A 12,664-nucleotide genomic window follows, 5' to 3' on the forward strand; every position below is an offset into this window, starting at 1 on the left:
TTTATTTTGAAAAAAAACCCAAATTGTGCATAAAAGGCTGCTGATCACCATTTATTGAGATGAAAGCAGAGTAAATCTAATAACAGGTCTGAGATAGAATGAAATATTTAAAGCAGTAGTGCAGAACTGTCCAGTTGATTTCAACTCAAACATGAAGGTGAAAACTGGCCCTTAATAAAAGTGAGAAACCATTTAATGGTTCAAGACTGTTGGACAGAATGATGTAATTGAGTAAGCAATGTAGAAGTGTGTTTATACATGAACACAGACATCTTCTAAAATTTTATTTCTCAAATTTAAGAAATAACTTACAGTGTAGTTTGAACTATTGCCCCACAAGGAAATTTTTCATCCATGGACACACAGAAACAGATTATTTGCAGCACAGAAGTGGTCAGGGGCCATATTCGTATACATAAGAATTCACTGACATCTGACATTTAGATAACAGAAGTGGATAGACAGAGGAAGAGGAAATTAAACAACAAATCTTTTCCCAAAATTAATTAACAAACAGGTACCACATTTCATTTATGTGCTGGTGAATGTTCTTAAAAATGGTTTTAAAACCCTATGAACAACTGGTAAACAACAGGTGATGAGGTAAAAAAGGTGAATGCTTCTTTAATATTAACTTTAGAAGGTGGGAGAGAACTTAAGACAAAACAGGCGTGTTGTAAATTTACCATCATGAAGACATGCTTTGTTAGAGACATTAAAAAAGACTTCAATGACTGAAGTGGACACGCAGCAGATAAAACCTCCAGCTGTGTTGTGTGTACGTTTATGGTATGAAGACCATAGATGTGGTCCACTTACAGCACATGCCAAAACCCACAGTAACATGCTGGCACTCAGACAAGCCAGCAGCTCTGGGTTATCATCAAAGCTGCGTATAAGAAGCCATGGCCAGAAAGAAAAAGGAAGTAGATGGTGTCTGAAGAAATCCAAAGATGAAACCTCACCTCCGGTTTCAAAACCCCAGAACAACGCCTCTGCCCCTGACAATCAGTGTTTGCTGAAGATGGTCGCCAAAGTGGCAGCCTGCTTCAGGGGCTTCTGCTGCTGTGGTTAGGGCTCTGGCTGGCTTTGTCAGGATGTAAGGAAGCACCCATGCATGGCCCAGAAGTCCCTGGCTGATAAATCCTACCCACTCCAAAATGTGTCTCAGGAGTCTGAGCAAGCCAGCACTAGCCAGTGGTTACTGACATTTTTCACACACAATAACAGACTATCATCTCTCCCATTTTCATCCCCTAAAAAAATTCACCACTACTCTCATTGTGTCCAACCCAATGGTGCTATTCAATTTGTTTATAATAAATAAATAATAATAAAGAAATTTTTCGGCAATAATGCAGACTGTGGTAGACTTCACAGTATGGTTTAGGTATTAACATATCCTATCTCACTTCTTAAACTGTCTATTCGGAGACATAGCTGAGGGGGTCGTATACATGGGAATCTGAAACCAGACTGCTAAGCTTAAAACAGGCCATCCATCATACTCCCATGTTAACAGTTTCGCTGTCTCATCCTTACTGGATTGGAGACTAGGGCATGCTGAAGCCTCTCCAAGCAGGAGGCATGATCTGCGATTCGATTGCAGGCTCCTCCATTCCTCTCCAGCTATGGGGAACTTTACAACAAACTATGACAGACCTGGTCAGCAAGGACATCAATCCCCCCCTTACCAGAAGGGAACCCACAGGCAAGAGTGAAGCCGCACTCTTCCATATGCTGTTTTGTTAGCATGTGCGGCTAAACCTGTTATCCTAGAAACATCATCCGAGAGAAACTGCCTAAGAGACTGAGTGAGAGAGGAAAACAAATCTTTGTTTCAAACAGAGCACGGTATATCCTGACTGAGAGCTGGTCAGATTGAACTGTGGCCCAATTTCACAGCAGTGACCCAGTGAAGGGGCCCCAGAGGGCCTGCATTGAAACATTACCCAAACAGGCAAACCACAGCCTTGACTATGGCGAGGGTCTACATGGAGCCCCGGCATACGAGTCCTGATTCTCTGTGTAGAGAGCACAGGCCATTGTAAATCCCCCTGTTACAATACGGAGCCCAGATGTGTCCACATGAGGAAGGACCACACACTATTGAATGATCACATTGTCATGCAAGATGGAACAATACCGCAGTTTTCAAACTTAGTTGTAGCTTATCTCACTCTCTCTCTCCCTCTCCCTCCCTGCAGAAGCAAAGGATGATCCACTGCTCTGTTTGGAGAGAGAGATGGCTTGGCTTGGACACAGAGTAAACGAATAATGTGAGCTATATTTGAAAGTCCCTCAAATCTATGCCAGAGAAGAGAAGGAAGGATTGTGTGTGGAGTGTGCTGCACAGGTCAGTGGAAAACACAATAATAAAAGAAACCCTTTTAAATAAACATTGTGTTACAGGTGGCAAACCCACAAAGGAAACCACCCTTAAAAGGCAGTGTCAAACGCCTATATTTTATTGTGAGTGTGGATTAAGTGGTATAATGTGTAACATTATATTCAGCAAAAAAACCAATACTATTGTGCTTCACTATTATTCTTCTTGTTTGTGATTGGTCAGAAAGGAAGGCACTAAATTTGGTCTGTGTGCTGCTTGTCTTGAGATGAGAAGCATGAAAGGTGTCTATGAATACACTACTTAGTGTGTGTTCATGGATTGTGATGGAATATCTGAACCTTCTGTTGATGTGAAAACTAGGGCTTGCCATAGAGCTATGTGATTCCCCCATGCGCTCAACTGCCATTCAGTGTGGCTCAGCCTAGTGGGTCTATGTTCAGCAATCATCAAGCAATCAGAAGAAGTAGGCTCTTATCTGTCCACATTGTGCTAAGAGGTATTTCAATCCTTACTTACTGACCAGCCATAAAAAATGCTGAAGACACCTGCCTGTCCAATTCTTTAAATATATCAGTATCCAGAAATGATTAACATAAAACAACAAAAACCATTCAGCAGCAGTGTCACTACTGCCACAAGGTATCTAGCAATGGACAAGCTACATCAAAGTTCACTACATCAAGACCAGTAAAACACCCACATAAATTCCACACAATCAGAAGCATATGCCTCTAATAATGGGCTTAAATGTTCACTTGCTTACTATGAAGCTTTGACCTTTGACTGACAGGCCATGATCCAGAAGATGAATGGAGGAGAAGTGAGGAGGGCGAATGCCTCAGAAATCATCAGTGTCTTCAGTTACGCACACTCCATTTAGCCATTAAGGACACAACTATTAGGGTTCTCTTACTCTCGCACATGCACGCACGCACGCACGCAGACCATTAGGTCAAATGGCTGTGGCCTAAGTGCAAAATTCTCCAGCTGAATGGGTGGAGGCCCTGGAAGCTGTAAACACAGACACACCCCCGCACACAAACACACGGACACAGACACAGACCATCACCTTTATACATTACCTTATTGGTCATAAATGAACACAATATACTTGTGCTTGTGTGACCACAATTATTCTCTCTCTTAATTTACGATGATTTCATATGACAACACTGCACATCTAAATCCAGCAAGCTGAGCGGCTCTCCAGACCTGTATTAAGGAGAACAGGCATGGATGCGTTTGAGTTGTGCAGTATGTCCAGTCTGTCACTGAGAGCATGTAAAAGTCAGTGACTGTTTGGACCTGGAGGCTTGAAGATAACAGAGCGGCACCTCCGAGGGATACCTGGAGCATTTACGTGGGACATTAACCGGGCCTTGACCTTTCTGAAGCTCACCTGCACCATTGCATTCTATTACTCTGCAAATATAAATACATTTCCAGTCACTTTAAACACCACTTTATTCGAAGCACTTTGTAGGTGTAAATACAGAGACTGTAGGTGTAAATATAGAGACTGTCTTCTGTCATGCACATTTTGTGCTACCCACCTAAGCTACTGTCTCACAGAGGATGGCTGGGCATTTGTGGGTGGCAGAGCACCATGAACACCAACAGTGACACCAACATATGCAAAAACCCCAGAAGCGCCACTGTGCTCCAGAAACCTTACCATTACCATTAGTCTATTCTGTTAGTCTCCCATTCTGCCACTTAGTGGGAGTAACCGTAATGACTCTCACCAACAGTGAAATCATGCGCAAACAATCTATTTTATCCTTATCCTTACCAGCTCTACAAGACACTACCATGTCAGCATTAATGCTCTGATGAGAATAGTCAGCCAGCAGTCCTAAGTAGTGTTAGGTGTGCACACCATGTTTGCCATCATCCACTATTCCCTATGTTGGTGGGGGTAGGTGACACTTCAGGTTATTTTGTTAGATAAGTCCTTGTTTGTTATTTTGGCCAGTCCCACTGTTGGAGATATTAAATAATAAACTGTTATGGAGGTATATTGTTTTTTTGTTTGTACTTTGGCAGGGAGCCACGTTCTCATTTTGTGTCACATAGACCCTACACTGGGTTCACACACAAACATCCTGCTACACAAGCACACACTAAATCGTGTACACACACACAAACACACACACACACACACACACACACACACAAACACACACAAACAAACACACACACACACACACACACACACACACACACACACACACAAACAAACACAGCCATATACACCTTACAAATCTGGCAAGAGGACAAGAGTAACACTTAGTATCAGCAGACTCTCCATGTGCTCGGGTTGTCACGTGTGCTCGGGTTGTCACGTGTTCATGTACATTTGTCTCATTTTCTTCACTTTCACGTGGCACTGCAGAGCTGTTCTGTTGTGTCCTGTTTTTTCAAAAAACAATAGAAAATCCTTTTTGTATGTTGCAAAGAGCTGATGTTTAATGTGGTCCTCTTTCCAGATATCCAAAAGTCTCCTCCTAAGACCACACAATTCCAAACTTGTTTCACAAGTTGTTTTTAATCTGTGAAAATTGTATCTGGTTACGGAAAGCCTCGAGTGTGAAACAAAATATGAAGCGGACCTGGGCCATTTTGTTTTCACAAGCAGGCCGCGAAATGAAACCACAAATGAACCAAACTGACACCTTCCATTCATTTTAGGGCCATTTAGAGGGGTCTGAGTTTGCTGTGTTCAAATAGGCAGAAGAAACCATGACTCAGCAGTCCTGAGTCTATTTCAGATGCTGAAATGGTCCAAGTGTGAAAACGCCCTCAAAGACTATATGAACTGAAAGTCATAAAAAAGTGAATGTCCAACTCTATTTCTTAGCTAAAAGAAGACCCTTACTTGCTGTATATAACCCAGACACAAAATTTGCCAGATTTTGGATATCTACTAAAGATTTCCATCTTATCTAATTTTCTGTGGAGAACGAACACACACACCATTCCAAATGATCAGACACCCACTCTAATACAGATGCTGGACAAACTAATACACACACACACACACACACACACACACACACACACACACACACACACACACACATACACACACACACGCTGTCCATGTTTCATCCCACTTTGTGAAATCCACTTATACCATCCCACTTTGCAACTGTTTTTTTCCCTCTAATTCCACAATGAGCTTTGCTCAGAGGCTTCAAATAGCTGTCAAGCCAATGCAACCATGCTTCATTCAGTCCACTCTGACATCCCGACTGGGCACACATGTTGAATCACGCACAAACACACACGCAGGGTACTTGACACCGAGTCCTATGACGTTTCCGGTTTGGGCTCCTCAGATAATACCGAAAAACAAGGGCAATATGGAGCATATCTGCATAACCAAATCATCTACCCAACTCCAGCGCAACGGTACCTTCTCCTTCCCTCCTGCAGTCAAATGTGCCCCCATATCTCTTCCTCTATTCAAACCCCTCATTGCAAGGGGGTGGGGGGTGGGGGGTTGCATTAACATGGAGCTGGAATGACTACATTCACTCATGGTCCTTTTTAAATAAAGCATGTAGTTTTGTTTTACACTTTTTTATTTAACCACACACAGCAGGAATGGACATGACAGACCAAAACAAATCCCCTGCTTGACTGCACAAGGACAATAAACTATGACAGGAAATTGTGAATTGTAAATTGCTGACACAGTGCTTGTTACAGCAGTATTATAATAAGGGTTCTTTGAGTATTGTGACAAGTCTCTGGCATGCAGTGTACAGACTGCCTTTCTGTTTAACCAAACTAATGCAGAAGCCCTGGAGGTAATCAACACACACTATTCACTGTAAAATTAAAACATGCCATTTGGCTCATATCAGGCAGCTTAATAAAGATATCTGGCCTAATCCTTAAACCATAGAAGAACAGTTGTCCACTTCTGTAAGCCTCAGGAGCAGGAACGGAAAGCAGGTGTTCCGTGCTGAAGGCCTGTCTACACACATCTGCAGCAGAAGATCCTTTGAAGGATCTTCAAAGAACTCCTTCCCCACTCGACACAGGCAATGCAGCAACTTATTACAGTGACCCTTAATGACATGCTTGGTCTCAGTGCGTGAGTAGCACATGTGAACACAGGAAAGACATGGGGTCGGGAAGTGGGTGTAAAACAGAGACAGAGAGGAGTAGAGAACAGTGAGTGTACACTTGCATGTGAGAGAGAGAGAGAGAGAGAGAGAGAGAGAGAGAGACAGACAGACAGAGAGTGTAAAAGAGAAGGCTGTGTACACATTAATGAAGTATGTGTTGAAAGAAAACTGCATAACTGCCGTGTCACACCTTTGTCCAAAAAGCTGCAGGTTCCACTGGAGAAAGTGGGATCAGAGAAAGATCAGAGAAATTGGGAATAGAGACATATACAAAATGAAATGAGAGAGAGAGAGAGAGAGAGAGAGAGAGAGAGAAAGAGAGAGAGAGAGAGAGAGAGAGAGAGAGAGAGAGAGAGAGAGAGAGAGAGAGAGAGAGAGAGAGAGAGAGAAGCAGAAGTCATAGAGGCTTTAATGCACTTGCATCTGAACTATAAAAAGGCAAAGATTTCTTTTTCTCTTTTAACATGGTTCACTTGCATTTGAATTGTGTTGTCATGTGTAGGAGGATCTTTAAAAAGAACAGGGAGTGCTGAAAAGAACAGGACATATTAAACTATAGAGACGTACTAAAAAGAACAGGACACATTAAACTACATAGAAATATAGCAATTGTTGTTTTAATTGTATAGCTGCGATAGTATCTTTGTAGAACATTAAACCCAGCCTCAAGCCCTGCTGCTAGAGCTGACTAGTGCACTAGCACTGCACTCATGTGCACGCACTCATACACAAACGCACAGCTCTAGGATCTGCAGATACTACTGTGTTTCAGAGCCAGAGTGGAAAAAGGGCAACTAGAGAAAAAGGAAATGGCTGTGGTGAAACCAGTAGCTCATATGTACACATGACACAACAGCCATGCAAGCAAAAGGCTGTCAGGCAGGCCTGGCTTACAGGACCCCGTGACAGGCCCCGTCCACTCATTGACATGTGCCGCTCACTTCAACTTATGTACATTTTTAAGAGAAAACCTTAATTTCGCTTGATGCAACAAATAAGATGCAACTAGGTAAATTAACTTATGTTTTTATGTAGCTAGTAACTTGCACTTTAGTGTCCAATCATCCTCTACCACACTTGCAGCTACCCTATTAAGCAGTACATAGCACACACTGATGTCAAGTACTACCTATAGCACATACTGTTGTCACCTACAATCCATAGAACAGCTTGATGTCAACTGCACACATACGTCTAAGAGGTGATTTGAGAAGTCTTGACCAACTCATATTTCCAGTACTGGTGTATTCAATGATGTATAACAAATTAAAGGTTCATATTGTAAAATCTGCATTTTAACTACCAAGTGAACTAGCGTTACATGACAAGAATTTACTTTAACACATCTGCTGTGACATCAACTGCATCTGAATTGAGCAGTTAAAAGAACTCCTGTTTTCACAGCCTGATTTCACTTGAACAGACAGAATAACTGAGTCCAGGAAGGCAGTGGCAGGGCAGAATTCTAGAGCTTGGAGAGTGGACTGACCCCAGCTGTGACCAGCCTTGGATGGGCTCGAACAGAGAGGAAAGCACTGCAGTGGAGGAGAGAAGGAGACAGCAACCCCGCCCTGTCTGCCCGTGTGAGCACCCTCTCTGTCCAGCACGCTTGTGTGTGTGTGAGAGAGTGAGAGACATAGAAAGAGAGCGCTAACCTGATTAACTATCCTTTAACCTGAGCAGAATTAGTGAAATTTCAATAAACCAATCACTTAACGGTATTCAAGCAAAAATAAATAAGGTCATGTTATCTAATTTCTCACAAACAGCCCACTACACAAGAAGAGATGGTCATAGTGCCCAATGCCAAACTGAAAACCTCCAAACAAAGGCAAAGACAAAGTGTGTGACAGCAGAAACCTGCAGACAAAAAAACGGCCAACTGGCCGAGCAAAAAGATGGGTGCCTGCAGTGATTTTCTAAATCAATTTTACACATAAATGTCCTCAACTAAAAGAGTGACCAAATATATTAAGAGGAAAGAGAGAAGAGAGAGAACAAGAGAGAATATAAAAAGGATGAAGGTGGGGGCTCATCAGCACTTAAACCAGGCGGAGTGAGAAACAGATCATCAGACAGACATTTGGACAGACAACATGGCAAACATACAAACCAAAACCTAGCAGAAGCATGAGTCATGGGTATAACAAGTTCAATCCTAATTATGACTCAACAGACAGATTACTGTATAATTATAAGTTAGATAGAGTTAGACTGGCAACAATGTGCTGATCCATCAATTTACGAAATAAATCATTGCATCTCAGACAGACCTGGTGACTGGAACTTGCTTAAACAAGGACATAATCAAGCTCCAAAAATAAGGCAGATTCAGCAGCAGTCTCTCACACACATGAAAGACGTGTCTGGCTAGACAGTCCTTGATGACCTCTGAAATCCTACACAACATTTAATTAGACTTCAGGTCTAATTCCATTTTACATGGATGCCTAATTATAGATAAAAGTGGACAATGGATGTAAAGGCAGTTCGGTTGACAAGCACTGACTGCTGCATAAAAAAAACAAAACAAGTATAGATGGCTGACATGGAGAGTAATGCACTGTACTAAGTCTGATTCATTGATGCACTCTCATCTAAACCAGCTGTGATACACAATAATGTGCTCAGTGTTTAACACTCACAGTGTTTATTTGTGTCCAGCTTAAATGAATGCTGTAAGTATTTAGTTCAATACTGTAAGTATTTAGTTCAATACTGGCTGTACAGACTGAATGACTCAGCATGTCTGATGAAGACATTCTGACAGGAACTGCAGCATTTTTTCCCTCACAAAACCATCCCACTTCTTGGGGATTATTGGTTAGATCAGCAACCCTAATAACATGTTGCTAATCACCCACTGACACTCATGAATTTTTTTTCTTTTTTGTTTATCCTGTAAATTCCACCCTACTCTACTTACCAAACAAGCAATCTGACCATCACATCAGTATGACCACGGGCCTGCATGGGTTTTACCACAGAGACAAGGCTGGTGAAGGAGTCCAAGGAAAATCACTCTCTCAGCATACACTGAGACAAAACCCACATGAGAAACCACTGTGTAAGCGACAACAAGATGTGACAATGTAGATGCAGCCACATATTAACCAGCATCTTCTGGTTTGAGTGATTTTTATGTCAGCATAGCAGCAATTTAGTCATATAGCTCCTAAGGTAGGACTCTCTCCCCATAAATCAATAGTTAATATGGGATGCCGGCAGCTACATGACTCCCTCAGCACAAAGGACACATGTCCTGTCCTTTCAAAACACTGGCCATGGCAACAGGCCAAGCTGTGCTTCTACATACGCAGAGGAGAACAACCCTCATCAGTGTCATGTGTTCATGCAGCTGCCCGATTGGCTGGTTCAGGGCAGTAGGAGAGACAGAGACACCCAAGGCTCCTGTATTCGCATTCACTCTTGGGGTTCCCTAAACCCCATGGCTACAATCACTGCTGACTGACTTCTAAAACCATTCCTATATTCATATTAGCATTTAGCTTTATTTCCAAGATTTAGGTTGCGTTGTCCCAGCAGAACTGTGCTAGTTTGAGTTCACTGTTCTTCTGTACCAACTGTAAGGTCCAGACATTCTCTTACAATGGCCTGATAATCTGTTGTCACTGATGAGGGTTTACCTCATGTACAGATCTCAAACAGGCAGTTTTCAGTAATGTACAGCACAGAGAAGTAACCATGCCTGTATAGGTAATGAAACATCTTGCTTTTCCTCATAATATTAATCCAGATAAACCACTGGTACAGCATAATGAAAGCTTTCTCACTGTCCTTGGCAGTTTACATACATTGTAAACAGTCACAAAGACTGTAAACATCACAGGAGTGTACACAGTCATAATAATATGTTACAAATAACAGTACTGGACACAGTTTCCCAGAAGCATTGTGGTGATAAGATGATCTTAAATGAGAGAGAAAGTGTTCATTGTGATATTTGTGCTACCATTTAACAATGATCTTTGTGTTGCAATGCTTTTGGGAAACCCAGCCCTGGACAGTAAGGCACCATAAGAACTATGGCTATTTTAGGGACTATGTTTAGGAATGTTAAGGTACTAGGTAGTGTGTTAACACAGATTACTGCAGTGCAGTAATATACATGAGTAACATATTATGTAACCTGGATTGGTGAATACAGTACAGTAAGGTAAGGTGCACTACCTCAAGAACATTGTGATGATAGCCATGAGTCTTAATAAACTTCTGTAAGATAAAAGACATTAGAAAGGATTACATATTGCCTTGAATATGAATGCCCCTATAGGAGTGTATGGACAACAAATATGCTTTGAAGAATCGCCAGTGATTTCATGATTTAAGTGATTAACTCGAATGGAACTCGTTGACTGAGTTCACCTACATATTCCTAGCAATCGATTTCACCATGTTTCATTTCATACCGAGTCTGACCATATCCCCGTCTGTCTCCACATTTGCGACACAAGCTGCATGATCGTGCACACAAAGAATACATTAGCACTAAGCGCGGCCCTGGGTCCTTCATGACAAAATGTGCACGAGAAGGCTACTGCAGCTCGAAGGTCAGCGGAGGTGTCTAGCATCCACCAAACACCTACCAATTACTCCCCTAAAACTGATCAGAACAACGCATCTACAGCCAGTAAAAATCCCTAGTGCTTTCCCTGCCAGAATGCCATACGAACCCACTAATGCTCTCGTTCTTTTGATTTGGAATCGAATCATCTATACCGTCTTTACTACGCACATCTTGGGAATGCATTAGGAAGGCGTGCAGCTTCCTGCCTCTTACTGCTTGGCTTTCACTGGATCTCTCTGCCAGTTCAACCTGACAGCAATTTTAATACACGTCACAGCTCAATGAAAGAACAGCACGACTGTGCGTGCGGAGGAGCAACGAAACTGCGTGAATTAAAACCTTATGCTGTTTCATTTATACCGACTGTAGGTTATGTGAAACAAGGAAGCCGTCTGTTCAAAAAAACAAAAACAAGTAGTAATGCGTCATATAGATTACGACCTATGTTTGCTTGTTTAGTATGAGTCACACTGATGCTTTTAATTCTTCTCAATACATTTATGAAGGTGAGAACATGCTTCGCAAAGTAATACTGCTACAAGATATTGTTGCATTTACATGTAATATTTGAAATTGTGTGTCTAGGTCACTGCGTTGAGAAAGCGACTACGTTTCAAAAAACGCAATGCTGTCACAAGAACAAGATGCCTCCAGCCAGTTCGATGGAGGAGCTCAATTTCCGCAAAACAAAAGAAAAGGGCAAACCTGATCTACCAAACCCATGCCTTTCCCCTGAACATAAAGATCCCAGTCATAATACGAGCGTCACGTCAAACCAGACAGGAAAAAAAACAAGACACAATTTGGGTTGACAGAAAACAGACCACCTCCAAGAACTTCCCAATTCCTATGACCCAACCAACGGAGTGCCTATTTCTGCTGCTCCCCTTTGCTTTGCGTTGAATACGTCCCCAGCTGTCGCCTAATCGGCCTACATTTCCTCTTACCTTTGTAATTGATTGCTGTCTAAGTCTCCGCGCTCCCGCTCAACTCTTCGGATGCAGAAGGCACACTACATATAAATCAAAAACGTTTTTGCTAGACGTGTCTTAAAACGCAAGAAATAGTCAAAGGCAGCGGATGTCGTCAGTTTTCCAATGACTTTATCGGCAGCATTTTTACAGCGCCAAGGTCCGGTTTACTTGGCAGTACGCTTCGGTTATACGTCTACCGTGCAGCGATGCTGAGGACAGAAATCTATGCCTTTTTCCCCTGATAATCACCGTAGGGTGACGTGTGCGCTCATTGCGCGTATTGGAGTCCACACACTTCATTGAGAAGTGGGAGGGGCATAGAGACTCGGAGGGGACGGTGATAGACCGATAAATACAAGGGGGAAAGCGCTCTGCTCATGCCTGACGTAAACCAGCGACTACAGTCTGATAGTGAGACACATTCCACCATCTGGGTCGTATTATACTTATGTGATGTCATGTTGCATTGGCAGCCGGTGGCAGTAACGGCATTGTCAAAGGAAAGCATATCCAGCATATCCATATCCAGCTCAGTTAATCCATGACAAAATATAATTTAGGCTTCCACATTATGCAACAAACTAATTCATCACAATCGATTGTGAATAAATAT

General features: G+C 42.2%; 1 protein-coding gene across 1 annotated transcript in view; it reads right to left on the bottom strand.

Annotated features, from left to right (window-relative positions):
- myo9ab (myosin IXAb) overlaps positions 1-12,311 on the bottom strand; it is a 77,748-nt gene extending 65,437 nt beyond the window's left edge. Inside the window, exon 1 of the mRNA XM_027000976.2 lies at positions 12,025-12,311. The gene's annotated coding sequence lies outside the window, so the exon portion shown is untranslated. The remainder of the gene's footprint in view (positions 1-12,024) is intronic.
- Between the last annotated feature and the right edge of the window lie 353 nt (positions 12,312-12,664).

The sequence above is a fragment of the Electrophorus electricus genome, chromosome 2 (assembly GCF_013358815.1).
Source record: "Electrophorus electricus isolate fEleEle1 chromosome 2, fEleEle1.pri, whole genome shotgun sequence".
Classification (NCBI taxonomy): domain Eukaryota; kingdom Metazoa; phylum Chordata; class Actinopteri; order Gymnotiformes; family Gymnotidae; genus Electrophorus; species Electrophorus electricus.